This window comes from Rhipicephalus sanguineus, chromosome 3 (genome assembly GCF_013339695.2).
Source record: "Rhipicephalus sanguineus isolate Rsan-2018 chromosome 3, BIME_Rsan_1.4, whole genome shotgun sequence".
NCBI lineage: Eukaryota > Metazoa > Arthropoda > Arachnida > Ixodida > Ixodidae > Rhipicephalus > Rhipicephalus sanguineus.
Genome location: NC_051178.1, coordinates 109,809,010 through 109,833,234, shown reverse-complemented (window position 1 = coordinate 109,833,234; position 24,225 = coordinate 109,809,010). Strand labels below are relative to the sequence as shown.

Sequence of the window (24,225 nt, the reverse complement as noted above, 5' to 3'; positions counted from 1 at the left end):
TCTCTCATAGTAATAGTAATGTTGGATGGTCTTCGTGCATCGATTCAACAATGAAGAGTGTATATATTTCCGGTAAGCTGCAATCAACACATTTTATTCTCCGAGAATCGGCTCAAACCGCTCCCAACGAAGCGCCGCTGTGTGCATTTGTATGCGCGCCTCCGACAGCCTCCCCACACTAACGCGGCGACGGTGCTGCCACCTATGGGTCGATCTCGCGGCCATTAGTGAAAGGCGTATTCATAGAAGTATGTGCGGCTTTGCTAAACGTTAAGGAAAAGCTCACAGGGTCCCTTATGCACTCACCTAAGACGACTCGAAGGCGAAAGCCGTCTTCTTTGTCTTCACAGTCGATGCACTGATCCTGGCCCGCCGCCCTCCGAAAAGCTTTCTGCACCTAACGTGGTTTCACACTCCGTCCAAGATCGGAGGCTGGTTTTGCAGCTGGTTTTGCACTGCCTCCGTGATCGGTCCACCTTTGACCAAGCTACGATGTCATTGCATGGACGCATCATGTAACGTGACCGCACAGTGACGTTACGATGACATAACATGATGACGTTATCACGTGGTGATTTTTTGCATCATTCGAGTAGTCCCCGACGCCGCGGGATGCCGACGCCGCCAACCGCCGACGGTCAACTTTCGCGTTTGATGAGACATCCAAGGCTTTCACCTTGATAAAAGAGAACGCATTTGCACAGGGTACATTATGGTTGAGTTTATAATTTTTAAAAATGTTGTTCTTTTAACACACCTCTGAACTGCTATAGAGCAAAACTTCCTTGCGCTCAACGCGCATTATCAATTTCTGCGTAAGGGTCCTCGCACCACGAAACATTCACAGCGCAGAGCTTGCCGAAATTTATAAGCCAATTACAGATTAATTTTCTTTCCTCCTAGAACATTGCTAAGTCTCAGTAAAAGTAATACGCAGCAGCTAAAACGCTCCCAAAATACATGGACGAAAACCAAATTGACTAGTAATTAGAGGCAAGATGTTTACGAAATCAACCTGCACGGCTACCACATTTCTGAAGGGTTTCAGAAGTGGTATCTGGAAGGCCGCGTGCACTTAACGTTGTCTCTAATAGCGCAACGCTGAAATCCACGTACTGTTTTACTCCCCCAGAACTGTTCTTACCAGTATTCGGTAAACTTCCCTGTGAGACCAGTCGTAAAGGCGGTGTCTTTTGCATCTTGACGTTATGGGGACAGCTTATGCTGTACATCGTTGACCACTTGTTGTGAATACTAATATGACGACCACACCACACACGACTTTTCGGGACGGCTATTCCTCTCACGTATGAGATCACGCAGTGCAAATCAGTTCTGCAAAAATACACGAGGCGACGGATAGGTTAAAGGAGTACTGACACGATTTTGAGGCATCGTAAAAGGGCTGTTTTTCGTCTTGTTGGTGTGCAGTGTTAACGCTCTCCAAACACCGGAGTCAGATAACACGTATAAACGATTTTACTTTGATTTTAATGTTTTCGTCGCTGAACATCAGCAAGCCAGCCCTACCGCAATGGACACTATCGCGACAAGTCAACGCAGTTCCACTAAGTTTGCAACTCTGCCTCCTGCATTCAGACTAAATCGTAGAAATCACTGCCGTGGTCACTGGACGCCAATTAACTCATTGTTGTTTACGTGCACCACAAGAAGATGACGGATCTGCCGCTAGTACTTTGCGAGTTACTGTCTCCCCGTGACGTCACACTGCCATGACACGTCACTGAGAAGCCGCCCCCTCAATATCTAAACCGAAAGTGTATTTTTAAGGTAGCGCTAATAAACGTATATTCGATGCATTTCCAAGCACCACTGTACTCTTTTTAGGGTTCTCGACACCAGTGCTTTTATTTGGAGCGACAATCCAAAAATATGTGAAATTCATGTGAGTATTAATTTAAGAAAGGGAAAAAAATGACAACCATGCGTTTGTAGCTCAAAGTTACAAGGAAACCCATATGAATTTCTCAGAAAGAAAAGTTTCTTAATTGACGAAAAAAATCACAGTTTCACCGAAAGGGCGAAGCATTGAATGCGATAGCAACAAATTGTAATATACGAAGTAAGGCTGGCAGCTAACTCTTTTGGATCCGATCTCGCGTAACTCTACAAAACGTTGGTGTAAGAGAATACGGCCGCTCCAGGGAGAGAAGCACTTTTCGCACAGTCTCTTCGCTTTGAGAGCACCGCACGTAGAAGCGTATGCGAGCCGTCTGCGATGCCTTCCGAGATAGCGCGGAGGCCAGCGACCGTGACCGCGCCCTTAAAGTGAAAGTTCACAGTTACTACTCGAGCGACACGTGACCACCCCTCCCCCCGCATTCCTTCATGATCCTTGAAGACGGGCGGGGCGTTTCCTCTCTAGTAGCAATCGACGGCAGGCCTGGCACATGGGGTGATGTTATCATATGCGCCCCCCCCCCCCCCTGCTACGGAGATGGGTCGGCTCTTTTCATCACAGCTTCAGCCGCGGTGGTCGCCTCAGTTTGCGTGCTTTTACCCGCGGGTAAAACATACGATGCGCAGGGGGGGGGGGGGGTGTTGTCGATTTGGGCTTTATAAGGAACATGACGTCGACGGCGACGCCGACGGCAAAAACCCGTCGAGAGTGTTCATATAATGGCTATCGCAACGAAATAGAGCATCATCATCAGCCTGTCTACGCCCACTGCAGGGCAAAGGCCTCTCCCATGTTCCGCCAATCAACCCGGTCCTGTGCTTTCTGCTGCCACGTTATACCTGCAAACTTCTTAATCTCATCTACCCACCTAATTTTCTGTCTCCCCCTCACGCGTTTGCCATCTCTTGGAATCCAGTCAGTTACCCTTAATGACCACCGGTTATCCTGCCGACGTGCTACGTGCCCGGCCCATATCCATTTCTTCTTCTTGATTTTAACTGTGATGTCCCTAACCCCTGTTTGTTCCCTGACCCATTCTGCTCTCTTCCTGTCTCTTAAGGTTACACCTATCATTTTCCTTTCCATCGCTCGCTGCGGCGTCCTCAATTTAAGTTGAACCCTCTTTGTAAGTCTCCAGGTTTCTGCTCCGTAGGTAAGTACCGGTAAGATGCAGCTGTTATATACCTTCCTCTTGAGGGATAGTGGTAGATTACCATTCATGATTTGATAATGCTTGCCGAATGAGCCCCAACCCATCCTTATTCTTCTAGTTATTTCGCTCTCATGGTTCGGCTCTGCGGTTACTACCTGTCCTAAGTAGACGTACTCCTTTACAACTTCCAGTGTCTCGCCACCTATCGCAAAGCGCTGTTCTCTGCCAAGATTGTTCCACATTACTTTAGTTTTATGCATATTAATTTTCAGACCTACTCTTCTACTTTCCGTATCCAGTTCAGTAATCATGAGCTGTAATTCGTCTCCCGCGTTACTCATCAATGCAATGTCATCAGCGAATCGTAGGTTACTGAGATACTCTCCATTAACTCTTATCCCTAACTCTTCCCAATCTGGGGCCCTGAAAACCTCCTGTAAACACGCGGTGAATAACATTGGAGAGATCGTGTCTCCCTGCCGTACGCCCTTCTTTATTGGGATTCGGTCGCTTTCTTTATGGAGGACTATAGTGGCTGTAGATTTTTTCCATTATGTTTATATAGGCTTCGTCGATGCCTTGATTCCGCAGTGCCTGCATGACTGCTGATGTCTCCACCGAATCAAATGCCTTCTCGTAATCTATGAAGGCTATGTATAGGGGTTGGTTGTATTCCGCGCATTTCTCTATCACCTGATTGATAGTATGAATATGGTCTATTGTTGAGAATCCTGCACGAAATCCTGCCTGGTCCCTTGGTTGATTGAACTCTAATGTCGTATTAATTCTGTTAGCAATTACTTTTCTAAATAGCTTGTAGACAACGGACAGTAAGCTTATGGGCCTGTAATTTTTCAGGTCCTTGACGTCCCCTTTCTTATGGATCAAGATGATGTTGGCATTCTTCCAAGATTCTGGTATCCTCCCCGTCGAGAGGCACTTCGTATACATGGTGGCCAGTTTCTCTAACACAATCTCTCCACCGTCTTTCAACAGGTCTGATGTTACCTGATCCTCACCAGCTGCTTTGCCTCTTTGCATTCCCTTTAGGGCTTCCTTTACTTCTCCTGTCAATACTGGTGGGATGTCAGATTCCTCTGCGCTATTACTCCTTCTTACGTTATCATCCTGAATGCCTCGGCTGCTGTACAGATCTCTGTACAACTCTCCCGCTACCTCAACTATTCTATCCATATTGTTTGTGACCTTGCCTTCCTTGTCCCTTAATGCATACATCTGATTTTTGCCTATGCACAGTTTTGTCTTCATAGCTTTGAGGCTTCTTCCGTTCTTTAGAGCATGCAATAGAGCATATAGAGCATATAGCTCTCTAAATCGTCTCTTCTTTTTCTTAACACCTCTCTCTCTCTTTCCATTTATGCTTCCAGCAACTCTGTTTCCGTTCCTTCTACACTTGTTAGGAACAGCTCCAGGTAGCTGTTCCGTGGTAGAGTGCAGAGTACTTCAAATTGTGCACTATTACTTCTAAATACACGGTAAGCGGGCTCTTTTGATGATGTCGCCTCATTTCTGCGACAGAAATGACCTCAGTAAATTCTTGGTAGAGCCCGGCATGAAGCGCTTTCGTGTTAAAAACGCGCCAAAGAAGCAATGACAGCTAATCGAAGACTATTTTGTTATAAAGAAAGAAGGAAAACAAAGAAATAATTATAACATTGAGAGTGACGAGCACAATTTCGGCTGAATCAGAAGGATTTGAGGCCTCCTTCGTAGAACACGAGAGAGGGTAAGGGCCTGCATCGTTTGTCACAGAGTTTTAGGAATATGTTGAACCAAATCACAAATAATAAGACTACGCCACTAAAAACAAAACCTGGCAGGCAGCTCAATCATTGGGCTAAAATTGAATGAATATGATTTTGTACTTCTTGCTCAAGCGCTAACATTCCACGAACGTTCAGTGACAGTTGCTTCGAATATATACAAGAGGTGAAAGAGGGAAAGAAGAAACACGTCCGATTGCTTGGTAATACTAACACGCGTGTATTATCTAAGCGCCTGTTTCTGAGCGGATACAGAAAGGGAAGGCAAACTGGCTGGCTCATAGTACAGTGACTACTTGCTGATAACTTGATTACTGCTACCCCTGCCCTATATGAAAGTAATAAGTGACAAGCGAAAAAAAAAAGATTCGCATTACCTTCTGGGTTTTACGTGTTAGAATCATGATAGGATTACGATGCACGCGTTAGTGGGCGGCACTCTGGATTAATTTTGACCTCCTGGTGTTAGTTAACCTGCATCTAAATGTAAGTACGCGGGTATTTTTGCATTTCGTCCCCGTCGAAAGGCGGCTGCCGTGGGCGGGAATCGAACACGCGTCCTCGAGCTTATAGCAGTGCGACACCTTGCCATCTATGCTACCATGGCGATTAGTATTATAATAATAATTTCTCGGGTTTATTTGCGTGCATGAACCCCGAAATGATTACCAACTGGTGTTCTTTAATGTGCACTAACACCGCACAGTACACGGGCCTCTAGCACTTCGCCTCCACCGCAATGCGACCGCCTCGGCCGGCATCGAACTCGCGACTCGGATCAGCAGACGAGCACTGTAATCACTGAACTACCACGGCGGACGGCGATGAAGATTATCAAATAGACCAAAGCAATGCTGAGGTAGGTTGCAAAGCAGAATGTCCTACTGTCGCGAAAATTCAGAAAAAAAAGTTTAATAATTCGTATGCCTCTTAAAAGCAGTAAATGAGTTGCGTCTGATCAGGATGTGAACACGTCCAGACATGTAATATTCCTGGCCACCACACAGACTCAGTACAATGCACACCCCAGCTGCTAAATAGTAACAAAACTGAAAACTCGAGAAAACAGACGTGGGCCAGGGCGAAATAATAATAATAAAAAGAAAGTATATGCGAGCTGCTGGCGAAGAAGAAGGACCAAGAAAAAAAAAAAGATGTTTCGTCTGAAGAACCTGGCGTGTACACATTGTTCGAAGCGAATGGTTTCGACAATGTCGAATACAAAAGTTGTGAGAAACAAAAAAAAAGAAAAATCAGTTCCAGCTCGGTTGTTCACGGCAAAAGAAACATCGTAGCTTGCGGACGACACGAGAGGAAGTCGACAACGAGCCTTTCGTCTGACAGCGGCAGCCCGAAGAAAAAGCTGACTCGGACGGCACAGCCGTCGAGTGTCCAAATTGAGGCCGAACTTGAGAGGGCGCCGCCGGGGAGGAGACCCTCCTTGAGCAAAGTTTACCGATTGCCGCCGAGTCCTCCGCAACGACGGCTTTTGTCGCGTCACCTTTGATCACGATCAGGACGCCGTCGCGCTCGGCACTCGTCGTCGGTCCCCGCGATGTTGACTGTATAGCGAAGAGAAGGGAAGTCGAGCTTTGAAGGAGCCCTCGCCGCGACGTAGTGATGAGGCGTCGCTGACTTTCGCAATTTTCGTTTTGCGCGTCCTGCTGTATCCAGTCGACGCAGCAGTACGCCGGGCACGCTAACAGTCGCTTTTCTTATTATTCGTTTGCTCAGTTGTTTTCCAACAGATTCAGGCACCCCCAACCTCCTACCTGCTTGGCTTACGGCTGCCACGTTCACTCAGTGAATGTGAATACGCTCGGCCCGTTTGGCACCGCCGTCGCCTGCAATCACGCGACGGCTTTCTAATACACTCAGGATGCGACGTTAAAGGCAGAGCGAAGCCGTTTAGATTTTTTTTTTTCGTTTTAGTTTCTTGAGTACGTCTTCTTACTTTTCGAAGAAATTTTTTCGAAAGTTGAAACTGCGACTTTCAGTCGTGCTTGTCCTCAGAAATGTGTCACATTTTTAATTTTTTTGTTTGGCTTTGCCAGGACGTGTAGTGAAAGAGCATGCGGTTTTATTGCTCTGATGTAGGTTTCAATTTTTTTGAAGAAAAATAAATAAAATTGCGAATGTCCAGTAGCTCGATAGCGCAACATTTGATTTCGGGCCATCGATAAACTGCGGGGCACATTAGAAAAATCCCACGTATCCAGCACTTTTCGAGGCCGTCAATTTATTTAAAATAACGTAGCTCTATATTCGCGTACTTACTACGTCAATGCGTGTTCTAGGTTTCGTGCGGTAATACTTGTCCTACGGTACGCACTAGAAGGCAGGGAATTCTCGCGACTTACATAAGGCCAAGAGTAGTGGTCTGAAGGCGATACCTTTGGTAGCAAAGGTGTACACGTTGATCGAACATAGCCGTTTTTTCGCGGAAGCACCAAGCAATGCTAAAAAGCTTTACATTCTCAGCGGGTTATACAGAAATTAGCTGCAGATGCCACGATATTCTTTCGTGGAAAGACGCTGTGGAAAGGCTGTAGAGAGATGTATTTACAGCCCGTATGCCGCACTGATTTAAGTCAACAGCCAGCGCTAGAGCAAAGATCATTCATCGCCTTTCCAAACAGAACAAATTGCTTTACTTAAACAATGTGAGCATTTGTAAATTATTGAGGCAAAAATCTTAGATGCATCATTAAAATCAAAAAGGGGCCTTTTATCGTTCACACGAACGATCCAAGAAGTCGGGAGACAGTGTCATGACGTAACAGGTAGCCAAAATTTGTGACGTCATCATTGGGCGTGCACGGTCGAATACAATCGACGGAGAAGAAAAAGAAGGTGGCTTTAGTTTCGAGTCATCTCAGGCGAATGCATTAAGGACCGTATGACTTTTAAGTGCGAAGCACTTCAGGGCCCGGCTCTCGTCGTCCGTCCAATGTCGGCGTAGCTTGGCGTCCCGCTCAAAGTACCAAAATAGGTCAAAAGTGGGCGCTACAGGTCAAGTGAATACCAAACTAGGTCAAGAGACGGCGCCACTGCATCACAATTAAATGGAGGCTTCCTATCCCACCATGGACGCCGACCCGGCTTGGTACGTTTGGTGCACGTTTGGTACGCTAGCGCGCGCTTGCCCGTGAACAGCAGCGTCGCCGAATGGTATAATTCGTCTGTCCGAGCCAGCTAAGCGATAGCGAAACGCCAGCGCCGGAAGTTAGACGCAGGTAGAGACAAGCGGAGGTAACCCTCAGCTTCGAAGAAGCAAGCCGAGCGTCAACAAAGACAGGCGAACTCGCAGCTTCCACGGAGGCAGGCGAATCCCCAGCTCCGCTCCGCAGTTTGTACAGTTCTCGCGGTGTCGAACTGGCGCGATTTTTTTTTTCTGCGGAAGTCCGCGAGCTCGACGAAGTAGGTGGATGAATGAGCACGCATTGCCTGGGGCTCGTCCCAGTTTATGTTAGAAGATCAGCCATATTTCAGTTCTGCAGGCTTAGTGTCGACGAAGACCCGCCACGGTGGTGTAGTGGTTAAGGTGCCGCGGCGGCCGCATTTTCGATAGAGGCGAAAATGTTTGAGGCCCGGTACTTAGATTTAGGTGCACAAACCCCAGGTGGTCGAAATTTCCGGAGCCCTCCACTACGGAGTCCGTCATAATCATATCGTAGTTTTGGGACGTTAAACCCCAGATATTATTATTATATTAGTGTCGACAAACAAAAAAGATTTCGCTTCTGGATGGCTACACTTCTCGCTTCGAATAGTTAGGAGAGCTCCGCACTAGTGGTGCCAGGCCTGAAGGAACAGCGGAATTGGGTGGCCTCACTTGTTTGTTTTTTATCTTTCTCTCTTTCTTTCTCTTTCTCTCCGTTTTTATATCTATTTTTATCTCTTCTTTTTTCTATTTCTTCCGTTCTCTATCTTCCTAGCTCTTTCTTTTTTTTTCTTCCCTTTCTCTCTCTATCTGTCGCCTCCTCTTTCTTTCTATGTCTTTTTCTGTCTGTCTTTTTTATTTCTCTCTTTCTTTCTCTTTCTGTCTTCCTTCCCTTTCTTTCTCTCTCTCTCTCTCTGTATTTCTTGCTTCCTCTTTCGCTCTATTTCTCTTTATTTCATTTCTCTCTCCTTTGATTCTCTCTTTCTCTTTCTGCCTTTCTTCCTTTCTTTCGCTGCATTTCTCTCTTTCTTTATATGGCATGCTTTACTCTCTCCGCTCCTTCTTTCCTTCCTCCTCACCGTCACATCTCTCATCCTCACTTCCCTTTCCAATCCGCTAGCTTTACTACGCTCTACAAGGCTATGTTGCGCTCTGCTAGCATGCCTAGATAGCCGAGTGGTTACCATGCTCGCCTTCAGACCATGCTCGCCTTCAGATCGCCAAGAATATCTCTTTCCTTTTTCTCTTACTGTCTCTTTCTCTCTTTTTTTTTCTCTCAATCATGCACGCCGAGCCATCTCCGACACGCAGAGAACACGTACCGACGGCTGTCACAACGAGGATGAACGCATACCGAAGAAGTATTCAGACATTTTGGCGCATTGCAGGAAGCAGAGGAAGCGGAACCCGCCGGCACACAGGAGTCTGAGTAGAGAGCAAGCGTTGACCTGGAGAAGACTCCAGGCCGGAACTTACCCGCACGGAACACTGATGCACGCAATGTATCCAGGGACCTACAGGCGGGACTGCAAGTTTTGCCCACCGGACACGCGCAACACCCTGCGCCACATGGTGCTGGAGTGCACGAACAATCCGGACATACCACCGTCATCACCCCCAAGAGGAAGGAGCGGATACAGAGAAAGAATTAGAAGACCAGTGGGACGCTCTGCTGGTGACGCAAGATCCTGACAACCAGCTACGATTGGTGAACAGGGCTCGGGCGGCGGCAGCGAGCCATGGCTACCTGCACTGAGGAGGCCACCCACCCTAGGGCTGAAGTACAAAGAGCCTGGTCAAAATAAAGTTCATCTCTCTCTCTCTCTCTCTGTACTCGTTCTCTCACCCATCAGAGTTATCGTGCGCCGGACAAATGGGCTCGCATGTTCTGCGAACGAAGCAGAAGATGAAGAAGAGGACGAACACGAAGAGGAGCACGAACATGGTGCGTGCCGGTTCATGACGATGGTAATTTTCTGGTGAGGGATTCCAATCGACGGCTGACCATAAACAGCTCCGCTACAAAAAAAAAATCAGTTTACGAATTTATATGCCCCCGAAAAACAGTAAATGAGTAGCGTCCGACTAGGACGGAAACGCGGCCAGGCGAAAATTATGGCCGCTTCGCACTGGTGGTGCCAAGCCTGAGGGAAGAGCGGTACTGGGTGTCCGTCCCTGTTTCTCTCTATTTTTCTCCTTCTTCTTCTTCTCTCTCTCTCTCTCTCTGTTTCTTGTATCTCTTTTTTGTATGTGTTTCTTTTTATTTATTTATTTCTCACTCTATCTATTTCCTTTTCTTTCTCGCTCTTTCCATATTTCTTTCTCTCTCTCTTCCCTTTATTTCTCTCTCTCTCCCTTTGTTTATCGCTTCCTCTTTTTCTCTATATATTTCTTTATCTCTCTGTTTCTTTCTCTATCTTTCTCTCTCTGTCTATGTTTTTTCTGTCTCTTTATCTTTTTATGTCTTTATTCCCTTTAGTTATCTCTATTTCTCTCTTCTTTTCTTTTTTTTTTCTTTCTGTCGCTTTCTTTATGTCTCTCTCTTTCTCTATTTCTCTTTCTCTATTTTCCATCTCTTTTTTTTCAATCTCTTTCTTTCTCTCTCTCTTCTTCAGGTGTTCGTTTTCGTTTGACACTCGCACCTGGTATACACGATAGTGGGGCTTGCCCAATTCCTGTGGAGCATACCCATCTGAGAAGTTTTGCACGACGGAGGACAAGTAACCGAAAGCTGAAACAACTTCCCTGTAAAGAGAACGAAGAGAGCGCGTGTCGTTTCATGAAGAGAGTGCGTGCCGGTACAGACAGCTTAAACAGCTTCGCTGTTAAATGTAGTTAGTCGCGTGAATGGCAGCTTTCCCGCATAATTGCATGCAATTTTTAAAGTTGGCTTTGTTGCATTAATACTACTTGTACAGCAAAGCAAGATTTACAGGAGGAATACCGGAAATTTGGATCGACCGGTGCTCTTCGGAAAAAAGATGAGAAAACGATAGTTTTGAATCGGAACTTCGGGTGGGTCGCGGAAAACGCAGAAATGCATAATAAACAGTCGCGGGCTGTGGGGGTGTGTCCGCGCTCCCTGTTTCCATATTTCCTCTACCGTGTGATGTTTCAACCTCCTCTTCCTTGTTTTTTTTTCCCCAGATGTAAGGTAGCGCACTGGTTTGTTCCTTCTGCGTAATCTCCTTGCCTTTCCCAACCCCTTCGCTTTTTTCCCTATCTCTCGCTCTTTCGCTGGGATGCGAATCTGATGGTGGTGGTTTTGTTGCAGCAGGCGGGGTTAGCCTGGCATGCATGGCCGGCAGTTGTTCCGCCTGAATGCGAATCTAACGCATAAGGCAAGCAGTTATGTAAATGTACGCACTGCAAATGAATTATACTCTAATTATACTCTAGGAATTACTCTAAATAATTATACCTTTAATAGCTGTGTGTAAACTATCGGGTGCTCACACAAGTAAAGATTTTGCACATCTCGGTTCATATCGTTTCCTGATGTGGATTTCGAAACAGGAGTAATGATGCAAGAAGAAGCGCAGTCATTGTCTTTAAAGGAAGCGTTGTCGCGCCTCTGCTTTCGATTTACTGATTAAAAAACAAATTTGAACTCCTCTGAACTGAAAAGAACGCTTTCTGACTGCGAGCGTGCGTAGATCGAGCGGGCCGAGCAACGACGCAGAGCTCGGCTGAACCCGGGAACTTTGAAAGAGAGCGGGGCAGCGCCGGGGCACGTCTCCATGACGACAGCATGACGTGACGCCGGGTCAGCGTCCAGACCGCGGCTCTCATTGGCTGAGGTGAGAGGTGGTGCCCGCCGGAAGTGGCCGTGCTGGCCGCTTCCGCTGGCGACCACCGCCACCGCCACCGGCACGGAAAGGTACGACCGACTGCTACACGGCGTTGCCGCGAAACTCCTTCGGTGGATCGATGGCCTCGGTGAACAGCTTCGACAGCGGCTCGCGCGGCACCGCTCGCAAGGAAACTTCGCGACGTTTAGCGTCGCTGCCGCCACCTGGTGTGTGAAATATCAATCGCGCAAAGGCGTCACGGGGCTTCGACTGGGAAGAAGTTGCCGTTAGAAGTTGGAAGCTATAAAAACAGAAACAATAAAGGTGCCCAAAGTGTACGTCTTCGATTCCTGCAGCTGTTTAAAATTCCAGCTGGAAACCAAATGAGAAAGTAACTTGTAGTTCAGAAACTATGTCTCGGAAAAGGTTTGTACACGTCATTGTTGAAGCTTAACACCTGCCTTTCTTTTCTGGAAGCGTGTTTCAGATTTCACGGCGCTCCGTTCCCGACTGTCGACGTCCAATATCGAAGCCATATCGAGTGCTCCAGGAAACGCATCTTTCGGTATAACAATTACAGGGCTCGCAAGTAATTGCTAACGCTGTTACGACGACCAGTATGGCTGCCGACAAAGCACCTAGATGGCGCCTCCATCGCCACGCCCACGGGCGCAATTTCGGAGACAGCGCCCGCAAAGAGTTCTCAAAAAAAACGGAACCGCGCGGTCGACGGGCCTTTCATCGTGCGCTCGGAGTTTATCGTTTTCCGCACTAGGTCCGGCACTAGGGCGCTAGGCCGTCGCACGCATCGGCAGCAGCAGCAGCAGCAGCAGCAGTAGAAGCAGCAGCAGCAAAGCGGTGAGCAAGCGGCAACGTAGGCGCCGAGTGAGGCAAAGGCCGCTCGCGGACCGACGGACGGACGGGCGGCATACAGTGCTAGTGGTCGTCGGCAGCACCCCTAGTGGACTAGCGGCGGTGCGTCGGCACACTGTGCGCTAGTGCGGAGTCTACTGTAAGCTGCGGGCCAGCTCTCCGAGAGGCACCACCACTGGTGGGCGGGCAACGCGGGCGCGCACTCGCCTCCGGTGCGGACTGCCGGCGGCGACGGGCGGAGTATCTGTGGCTGCGAGCGCGAAGCGATGCGATCCCCAGGTCTTCTCTGCCGCCGTCGCTGCTGTTCGTCGGGACCCGGTCTCTTCATGCGCTGAAGAACAGGTGAGCGGCCCGCCCCGCGCGACCTGTCTGCGTCCTCGCTTCTGGGCTCCTCTGCCTAACCTTCGCTATACGCGCTCGTTCTTCGCCTGCACAAGTTCGTACCTTTTGCTGCCGCGTTCGTCTCCGCAGACAGCTCGTTTGCCCGGCACTCGGGCGTTCTTTCGAATGTCCATCTTAAGTGCCCGGAAGGAGACGGACGCAGAAACAGGGAAGGGAGGCGGATGGCGCTCTCGCGATCGTAAAGTTGCTATCGTAAAAATCGGCGGCGCAAGAGTCGACGATCACCACCACTTTCACGCACGAGAAAGCAACGGCTACTACATAACGCGATCCGGGCGCACTTCTACCGCTTTATCTTTGTTTGTCATTGTTATTCTGTCGTCGACTTTATTGACCGTTTGAGGGGGTGTGTGATTGCAATACAGACGTTTGGTTGAGCCGAAGTCAAGAAGAGGCAACGTGCAAATATTTTGCTACCAAGAGTGAGGTGATCAGGCAAAGGCCCCAGTTAATGCACCACTGAGGTAGCGATTTCATTCGGTCTTGCTCTCTTTGTTGGTTCAGTCAAACGCGTTGTCGTCTCATGCGCTGTCATTCATTATCGCTTAACACGTCGACCGTATCCCTCGTGGTACGTAACGGCGTACCTTAAGGTTAAACACGCACTCTTCCGATACACGTTTCTCGCACTTCCACATGTTCTGAACTCGTCCTGTTATTGTGCTTCGAAATTTGTGCCATGGGGCATGCACGAGAAAAATAAGAGCGGCCAACAGTCAGTTTTTCTCGTCTTCAGGTTTCTATAGAGGCCCTTTACGCCACAGCTTCGGTCCGTTATTTTATTAAAGGACAATAGGTGTACGTATTAAACGAACCCGTTCACTTATGGTGGAAAGCGCTGGTGTCATTTCGGAGGTTAATAAAACATATACCGCGAGAGAAACCACTCGGGGCTACATACAGAAAAACGAAGACGCTCGCGCCCCGTCTGTACATAATGCCATGCCTACTAGCCAGTCAGTCTGTGCTTTCGCATTATAGAGCACAGAGCTAATTTAAACGAAGCACTCGCCTTTGATGTATCAGCAAGGCACTGATGGGCAGATAACTGCGAGCACTTGTCAGGTGGTTCAAAATTTATACTAATTTCCTCATTACGGTAAAGCAATGAATTCACGCAATTATGCACGTTTCCTGCGTTGTTTTATACATTTAAATAAATAAAGCAACGGGTAAGTTTTTTAGTCGTTTGCTTACGATGGCTATTACCTAAAACTATATCAAGAAAATAAGTTCGAGTCTTGCAGTTGGATTAGTTGACTTCAATCGCGTGCATCCACGTGCAGCCGTAATACAGGCGAGCCTCTTCTTTCAGTTTGCGGCCACGCGGAGCACATTTCAAGCATTTATTTCAAAGTCTAGTGGCGGGCGCAGTTTTCAAAAGGTGCGAGCTGCGAGTAAGCGAAATTGCAGCCCACGTGTGTCGCCATATACCAACTAACCATTTGTCGTTTGGCGGCGCGTTCAACTGAATCGAAAAATATTTGGCGCTCAGATTGCAGCGACGAATTCGGCAAAACTGCCAGCTTATGCCGTCGTGAACAGCTAGTTATATGCGACGGCAAAAACTTTCGTGCGAATCATATACCGCCGGGATGAGTATTCGTCGTCAGTCAGACGAATGTTAAAGGGGCCCTAGACAACCTCTAAAAATACTGAGAACGAGCTCGCTACTCTCTTCTGGCGTTTCCCGTCTTTTCGGCACAATTCGTGACTCCAGCAGTCTGTTCACGTGACGTCACGATGAAACAAGATCGCTATTGGTCCATATACGAGAGATATCAGTTGTGAATTGTCCCCTATCCTGCTTTGCCATGCAGTGACACGCCCTTTCTGCCTTGTCTCGCATGACTATCGTGCGCGATCAACTGATTTCACTTCGTTTTCTGCGTTTTCGATTGCGCAAGTGGAGATAACAGCGTGTACCCGAAAAGCGCGCAATCCTGATAGGATCAGTGCTCAGTGCTGACATTGTCCAGGTGTTTTGTGAAAAACTAAGTGGCGAGGAGGAGATAGCTCCTGTAGGAAGGGTAGTGAAGGCGAGAAAAAAAAAACTCTCTCGTCTTTGAACTCGGAGTGGCTTTAGGGGTCCTTTAAGCACGTGCTGAGCTGCACAACAGCGTGAAGTACCGAGAATCAGCACCACGGAGCCATTTGCACGAACTGAACAGGGCTGTCTAACGTTAAGACGGGTCCCTCAAGACATTCCATTTATTTCGTTAATAAACACTTTATTGCAGATTATACCGCACGCTGGCCTCTTATATCTTCTCCCCCTTTCTCGTGCTCGTCACGATGCAAGTCGCCTTGAGTGCAACTCACAACTAAACGGAGAAATGCTTCCAATAATTAGCATTCCTTTTTTTTGTGTGTGGCTTTACGAGTTACTGCCGATAGGCATTGGCCCGTTACCACGTATTCTCCACACAAACGTCATTTCACCGGAGGTTTATTCCTCACTCGTTTTGTGGTGATGGAATTCATACTCAGAACATTCCGCCCCGCGTCCTTGACTCTTCAATTTCGCTTGCTGCAAATCTTACGGCTTGCAAAATTGTTTTAATCTTTGCGAAACTTGCGCAAGTAAACAAACAGCAATAGCAACAAATTGTCAGTGTTGTGCTAAGGCGAAAGAACTGTGGTAGCAAGGCGGTATCGCGCTGAAGGTGCCTGGGAACACTGGCGGGATCATGATGATGATTGAAAATTCATTATTCAAATGTAAATGTGTAGCTGGCTGTTGACTTAGACGGCCTGAATCCCCTGGGCGGCGGTGGCCTCTGCGGCCCATGCCACCAGTGTGTTTTAATAATAATAATAATAATAATAATAATAATAATAATAATAATAATAATAATAATAATAATAATAATAATAATAATAATAATAATAATAATAATAATAATAATCAATCAATCAATCAATGATTTATTTAACGTGCCCAGGAACAACCGTAAGGCCTTTGTGCTGGCGCACGCAAAAAAACAATAAAAATAAACAATACAATACAGACAGTTTTCAGAAATAAATAATAATAATAATAATAATAATAATAATAATAATAATATTAATATTAATAATAATAATAATAATAATAATAATAATAATAATAATAATAATAATAATAATAATAATAATAATAATAATAATAATAATAATAATAACATGGGTTTTACGTGCCATAACCACGATCTGATTATGAGGCACGCAGTAGTGGAGGGCTCCGGAAATTTCGCCCGCGTGGGGTGCGCGTAAATCTAAGTACACGAGAAGGCCTGTAGCATTACACCTACGCCGAAATGCGACCGCCGCGGCGGGGATCGAACCCATTACCTTTGAGTCAGCAGCCGAGCACCGCAACCATTGCGCCACCGCGGCGGCGGCACCAGCATGTTTTCGACGGTCAGAGGTGCGTGGCAGTGCCGCCCACTGTTCTATGGTTTCCATATAGTACCATGCAAAAGGGTACTTTTGTGCATTCGCGTAGCATTTGGGTGATGTTCGCAAGTTTCACACACACAAATTTACTTGGCCGCGTATCTGTCTATGTGGACAGATATGTGCATAAGGCCTTGGGTGTAGGGGTGTGAGAAGCGCAGCCCATGGCGCTGCACAGGCACTGAAGCTGAATGGTGCGCGAGAACACCGCGAAATTAAAATACCGTTCACATTTGTTAACGTATACAGGGAAAAGACAGCCACGCTAGAGTGCTAGCCATTCGAGCGGTGGCCGTAATATATAAAAAATAATCATACGGATTACAAGATTTAGTTAGACGTGCTAGCTCAGCCAAATGCACGCACCAAGTTGTGCTACGTACACTGTTGCTCGGTAAAAACGTTAATGTGTTTAATTAAGATTTAAACTTCTGGCGGGGTGGCTGGGAATCAAGCCCCGGTTCTCGAGCTTAGCAGCACGACGCCTTAGCCGCTAAGCTATAGCAAGGCCGGTAAAGTTAACCTGTCGTCGTGTTAAGTGCCTCCTCTTGGGTATATCGCTTTTAGAGTTCCAGAAGCACGGCGCCGGCGCGAGCCACGCATGAGTCGGTGATAGTTAGGACAGCACGCAGACGTCGACACCGACGGCCCAAAAGTTATCTCGAGTTTATAGCGATAAAACAAAAAAATGGCAGAAAACTTACCGCAATCATTTACGACTCAGGACAACTTGTGATGTGTACATTGGATGTAACGGGTGCATACTGCAACATCTTTCGGCCTGCAGAACCTCCAACTTCTGTGTTGTAAACAAAGTGAATCTTGTTACACAGCAATGGAACATCATTCACACGTTAATGGTGGTTCGCTCTTTGTTTGCCAATTAAGTGAGCAAATAGGGTTCCTAAAAATACCTTCAAGAAGCTTGGAATTTGCATATCCTGCATCTTGTTTCTCGCATAGAAAAAAGCCCGTTCCTTCGTAGTCACAGCTTTTCTTTTTGTCGTACTCATGCCTTCATGAACTACCCTTTTATGATCACGCCCACTGCGTAATAAACAAGATTACGCGAACTGTTGTTTTTAAAGTGTGAATATCATTTATTTGGCCAGCACAACGAACACCAGAGTGGTGGACGATAGAGCTTCCGTTGTGACGTCATTTGCAGCAGAGCACACACGCCCCTGTGATGTCAGCGCAACGCATATACGCGCGCCGGATGAACATAAATGAATATGTCAACGTCAACAATGTTCCGAAGGCTAGGTCTGAAATTTGGCTCTCTGGTACCAATACACAGGGCTCGAACCACTACGGCACACGCGCGTGATTCACTTATCGCGTTTGCCACGAGGCTGATGGCTTCCTCACGAACATGATTCGTGCAGGCAGGGTCCTTCAGGTGTAAGCCAGCGCTCTGCGAGCTCGTTTTCACGGCGCCGACGGAGTATCGTAGATTCGACATTATATTCGCACTGACAATGATAACACACACCACCAGTCAACTGTTACTGTAAATATTGTTCTATCAGCTGAGCCCGTAAACATTCGGTGACGGCACAGAACGGAAGTGCAGCACGTTCTTCAGCCGCACCCCTCCTTCTTACTCCAAATCCCGGCCTTTGCTCGATCGAAGCGCATGGCAGGGTGAATTGAATCGCGCCCCGTATGACCTATCCCGCGACCTTTTTTTTCTTTTCCTTCGGTGTTCTTTCCCTCGTGAGAGTGGCCACTGAATACGCGAACAGTCCAGCACTTCCACTGAGAAGAGTGAACTTCGGACATAGGCCCAAGGAAGAGAGGATATGAAGAGTAAGGATGCAGAAAGAACGAGCGTGCAACCCCCATCATCTCGAACGCCCTTTGCCGTGCGTGCCTGATTGTGTGTGTATGTGTGCGCTGGTACGCTCGCGCACGCCCCATTGGCCAAGCACTGTCCTGCACGCTTGCGTTCAGCCAACACAAAGCAATGAAAGACAAGAAGGGCAGGCAACCCACTGAAAAGACAAAACCGCCGGCGCCGCTATTTTGCCGCGCCGCGCCCCGAAGAGGCCCTATCCACAGCGAACCTCCTCCTCGGGCAACGGCTTTGCATTAAAATTGGATTCGTGGCGCGGCCACCGCGGTTTTATGGATCCAGCGCCGCCACCGCCGTAGCTGCCCTGGGTTCCTGTGGTTTACGCCTTTATCGCTTTTCTTTTTTTTTTAGTTCGATGGCTTTCCTGTGAGGCGTGCCGGACCCTTATTGTTCTTCCCAACACAATGCGCCACGAGAACGAAGAAAAAAAATGAAGAAGATGCTGGACAGTTGAAGTAAAACGTTCATTTTCGACGCGTCTCACAGTTTTAGAGAGCAACGCGGGAAGATGATATCAAAACTGCGGCCGGTGCTCTTCGTGATTATCAGACAGATCCACGGTCTTTCTATTGACGCGTGCACTCGATATCGGATGTAAAGGTATCCCGTACATTGCCAACTGTATTATGCACAGCCTGTTCGCTTCCTGCAGAGCAGCAACCGCGTTCACAAAACACTTTCCACATTAAAATTGTTCCTAAGATAAATGATTCAGCCAATCTGTATGGTATAGACGTATCGTTAGCGAAGCACGATGAACGATTGCATAGAGAACTCGCGAACGAGAATCTTTGTGGATTCGGGACCCCTCTTCAGCTAGAATTGCCGGTAAAAAAGAAATTCCAGCCTTTATGACGCTGGGCATGGATGATCTCAGCGAACACAGCCAGTCAATAGCAAGGAGAGCTTACAAGCTTACAAGCTAAAATGCTTGGTAAATTGGTTCCAGGTATTTACAAGAGCGGCCTACGCTAAAGAAGTTCGGAATGGAGTATTGCAGCAAATCCTGATCATGAACCTATCATTAGAGAAACCGGTTGGCCAATGACAAGTTGCACTTGCGGAAGAAAATGTTCGTGAATTAGGTTCCGGGTCCGTAGCTTTTATTTTCTGTGTGTCGTTATTTGCAGCGTAATGACGCTTCTTAGAAGAACCCTGGTCTCCGAAAAGTCGATAACGAAGACGTCAGTCGACCACGGTCAGATAACCGTCTCATAAGCTAAACGAGACAGTTTTCCGGTAGAAAGACAGCAATGGAACTCTTCCCACAAAAAGAGAGCTATCAGTTCTCAATCATGTAAATGGCACCCCACGCAATATAAGTGCGCGGCCATTCGATCCTAGGTATGCATGGTTACGGGATTTATTGGCACATAGTCGGTGCGGAACAACCGGCTATTTTGTAAACGCGTCAAGAAACCTTTGAGTTGACCTTCCCTCCTGACGACGGGTAAGGTTCGAACTAATCTGGGCGCAGGATATATGTTTAGCGAGAGAGAGAGAGACTCTTTATTGGAAAAACAGAGATTTTTGCCGGCGTCAGTATATAACCGCTGGCATGGGGAAAGGGATTGACAGACTAAAGAAGAGAGGGAAGGAAATAATAATAAAAAGAAAGAATATAGAAAAATGAAATGCGCAAGTGAACCTGATAGAAATATTTACAACGAGTGTGTCAGGTAAGTGAAGCCTTTGCTGTATGAAATAATCGTGCAATCATTAAAGCTTTCCTACTAGGCCAATGTTTGACAAGTAATTAAACAGGGACTGTAAAACCCGTCGCTGTTTAGAAGGGCCGGGCACTGGGCCTAATATGTTGGGCAACGTTAATTGATCGTGACAAATCATGTCCATTTGTCTCTCAAACACTGCTCTCTCATCGCGGTACGCGGAGCAGTCCAGTAATGTGTGCTCTACTGTCTCTATGCTGCCACAGTTATCACAGCAGGGACTAGTGGTGCGCCCTATGCGGTACAAATAACTGTTCGTGTATGCCACGTTCAGTCGAAGACGATGGTACAGTGTCTCAAGTTGGCGAGGAAGTGTTGGGGAAATTTTCGCTCTCACTTCTGGGTCAATGTAACGCAGACAGCTATCTTGTTGGAGCGCGAAGGTGGCCAAGCAGGGACTCCAAAGGCCACTGACTCACGAGCTTTGAAAACGAAGCAACTAGTAACATTTACTACCCTAGCCTTTAATAACTAGTTAGTAAAACAAAGGTCCTGAGAGTAGTAAGAAAAAAGGTAGCAACCGCTGCAGTTACTGCCTTTTTTCTTGCAGTTACTAATTTTTCGTGTCAGAAACTTTTTTTAAGAGTGAAGCTCTCTCTTTGGAATAAGACTAACAATCAATCATGCGCCAGCGCTGGAAGAGCTCCCAAAATAAAGCTTCCCATTCATTCATTCATTCATTCATTCATTCATTCATTCATTCATTCATTCATTCATTCATTCATTCATTCATTCGCTCGCTCGCTTCCTTTCTTCTCCAGCCAGCCTCGAGAGAGGGGTAGGAGGTTAAGAAAGAAGCTAATTTCTGCAACCCTTTAAAAGAGCACGGCGCAGCCTCCTGAGGGTGGGGGAGGGGGGGGGGGGGAGAGTAGTCAAGGGTAAAGTAAAGTTGAAAGGAGAGGCCACCTTCTCGACTTGAGCATCCACACACTACCGAGCACCAGGTCCGGGTACATCCCTTCCGCTTGTAAAAACAAGGGAGTGCACGGCGGCACTGGGGATCGAGCCTAGTACCTTTCCACACTGGTGGCGGGCGCTGTGCCGCTTCTCCACCGCCGCGGTGCCATCTATTCTCTCTATTCGGTAATTCCCTCTCTCACTGTGGCCAGCTGGCCCGAGCGACGCGCTACGAGAGCGCTCTTCGCGCGCACCCTCCAATGTTCTCGTGTTCTCCGCCCATGTTCTCTGCTGGGCTATTTACTTTGCCCACGCGCCAGCGGCCACATAGTGCCATGATCGCGAGTAGCGAAGCGCGAAACGAACCCGGACGCCCGCCCTCCCCTCTTTCTTTTTGCGCGGCCTCTAGTCACGCGCCGCTGTTCAAGGTCAGCCCTGGTATTGATCCCCGGGTCCTCCTACAATCACGGACCAAGAGCAGCGCCGACCGGCGCGCCCTTCCTTCAGCCGGCAGCGCCCGACCTCAAGAAGCGCTGCACCCTTCACTACACGCTCGTATGTGTACACGTTCACTGGAATGCGGCGATGGTGGCAATGCGCGCTCGTTGGTATTGCATCCTTCTTGGTGGTAGAGCGGGCTAAGGACTGGGACTGCGGAAAAGGCAAACTCGACACAACACAGCGAATGCGCGCCGCAGTCTTGATTTGAATGCTGCCTGTAAAAGCGGCGTTTGAACATTCTGAGGTTTTTACGAAACGAAAACCACGATTTAATTATGAGGCACGCCATAGTGGAGGACAATACAATTCAATACAGATTCATTTCCAGAAATGGAGGCTGTTTCCAGGCTGTTTTTCCAAACCAGTTTGTAAAGCTGGCGTGGCTCTGTGGTAGAATACCTGATTGCCACGCAGAATGCTTGGGTTCGATTCCTGCTGGGATCCTAATTTTCATTCTTTCCATTCGTCGGGTGAACGCTGCCGATGTTGGTTTTTCTTAACGCTGTCGCATTTAAGTTAACAATGTCTGTTCTCGCCGTTCCTGGGTACATATAAACTGTCAATCACCTGTGGCGCATACCCGTACACCGTGGCCCGTGGTAAACGGGTATGTGCCACACGTGTCTGGTGGAAAGGGTTTGACGACGTACGCGACAGGATTTTCACGTTATTCATGTCATGACCCGACAGTCATACTCGTCAAATCCTCTTACCCACCCATGCCAATTTTGGTCTACACCAAGCTAAGGGCGCGATCATGAGAACACCTAGACCTTGGCGGCTAGATAGATAGATAGATAGATAGATAGATAGATAGATAGATAGATAGATAGATAGATAGATAGAAACGCTCAAAGTGCCAAAGGCTCGGTAAGAAATGCTTCGCATTTAAAAAAGTTCTGGGGGATACCATGGGCCAAGATCTGCTGGAGAAGCAGCTCGACTGGTCCGATGGTCCATTACAAGGCATACGTGGGGGTTACACGGGAAAAAAATAGTAACAGTGTGTAGACACTCAAAATAAATTAATTACTTACACGAATGCGCAAAGCATGACCGGAATGGTATAAAGAGAAAGAGAGCGCATTCTGTAGATCAGAAGAAAGAAATGTATGCAAGGTTTACAAGAAAGCAACACAATTGGCTCTGATCAGGGCTGGGCAAAGATACTTTGAAATTGTATCGCGATACGATACAAAATACTCAGGCAATAAGTATTGGAGATACAGATAAAAGATACTGTCGCAATAATTGTATCCGATACGATACTTGGCAATTGTATCTTAAGATACTTCGATACATTCTCAAATTTGTTATTATAGATCCATATAATGTAGTAGCAAACGCCTATACACGAAAATGTCCGCTTGAAAATTTCTTAAGTGTGACCTATTTTGTTTCACTTGAATGAAATGTCTGTTAGTATCTCAAAGGGTTTGCCCTTCTTGCTCAAAGTACAATAGTTTCCTGCCAAAACAACTTATTGGGGCTTGTTTTAGCTTCTTCACAGGACAAATCTTTATACACTTCGCTGACAGCGGTTCTTGCTTGTCATTTTGCAATTGATGGGAGTCGCTGCTCAGCTTGCCGACCAGCTAGCGGGTTGCCATATATTCACAATGACGTCAATAAGAAGCCTTCGCACGACGGCGCAAATACCGGTGTGGGCTGTTACCTTGTCCGTAAAAGACAGTTTGCACAATATCGTATATACGGACAGGTGTACAGCAGCAAGAAGGCTGGTAGTGACATTGGAGGGGGGGGGGGGGCGGACCGCATGGTGTATACGGGGTTTGAGACCGTTCGCTAGCGGCCCAGCCGGCACATATGACCGTCGCCGTCCCATTTGTTTTCATTTTCTAAATAAGTATGTTCGTGAGCTGCAGAGACCTGACTGGTCTCCAGCACTTTCGTGAGGAACATGTGGTCACCATGTGCTGAAACATAACCGTGGAACCAAAACTCTATATTTCAATCCGCGTCCAGATTTCACTCTTTGTGTACATCGGTATCGATGTTTCTCGAATTCTGACTCCAAATCCCCTTCAGAAATGACCTATATATGAGATATGGGAACGGCTTCCTTTAAATGGCAACGTCATTTTGTTCGAACTCCCTCCGACCCCACCATCTTCACTGTCCCGGCCCTTGGAGCTAAATTTCGCGACTGCGGTTCGCCGGCTATAAGCTGAGTTTGAGACCCCTGGTGTATATGTAGATGACGTAAAACTTCAATGAATTTCCATTTTCTACTTAGCTGCTGGCGTGAGGGATTATTTGTTGATATACTCACTAACGTGCAACCTTTAGCAGTTTTTCTTCAACGAGAGAACATGTGCAACACAGAAATGTCTCAGACGTATTGTATAGTTGCACAAAGCGTCGCAGTACACCGCCGCTGTTCGCGCTATTGCCGCTTATAGCTCCCATTATGTGGCCATTAGTAATATAAAAATATTTAAGAAGGCCTAAAACTGGAAAACAAATATAAGTAAAGTATAGAGGTGATTGTGTATCAAACATTCACATTGAATGAGTGCAGAAACACAATACAGACGGCGCCCTTAATAGCTATGAGCACGAAGTATCGTCAACTTAAATGTTGAGACAATAGAAAATTCAGTGCCTATGGAAAATTGCCTGAAATGGCTCGTTGGGACGCTCATGAATAAAACGGAGCATTCTGTGAAACAACGTTTCTCGAATCCTCTTCC

The 24,225-nt window shown here is 47.2% G+C and overlaps 2 protein-coding genes across 2 annotated transcripts in view; one reads left to right on the top strand and one right to left on the bottom strand.

Annotated features, from left to right (window-relative positions):
• LOC119386937 (uncharacterized) overlaps positions 1–24,225 on the bottom strand; it is a 269,999-nt gene that overhangs the window by 63,559 nt on the left and 182,215 nt on the right. The gene's annotated exons all lie outside the window — the stretch shown is intronic.
• Positions 12,914–24,225, top strand: part of LOC119386934 (acetylcholinesterase) — a 173,776-nt gene continuing 162,464 nt past the window's right edge. Inside the window, exon 1 of the mRNA XM_037654227.2 lies at positions 12,914–13,027. The gene's annotated coding sequence lies outside the window, so the exon portion shown is untranslated. The remainder of the gene's footprint in view (positions 13,028–24,225) is intronic.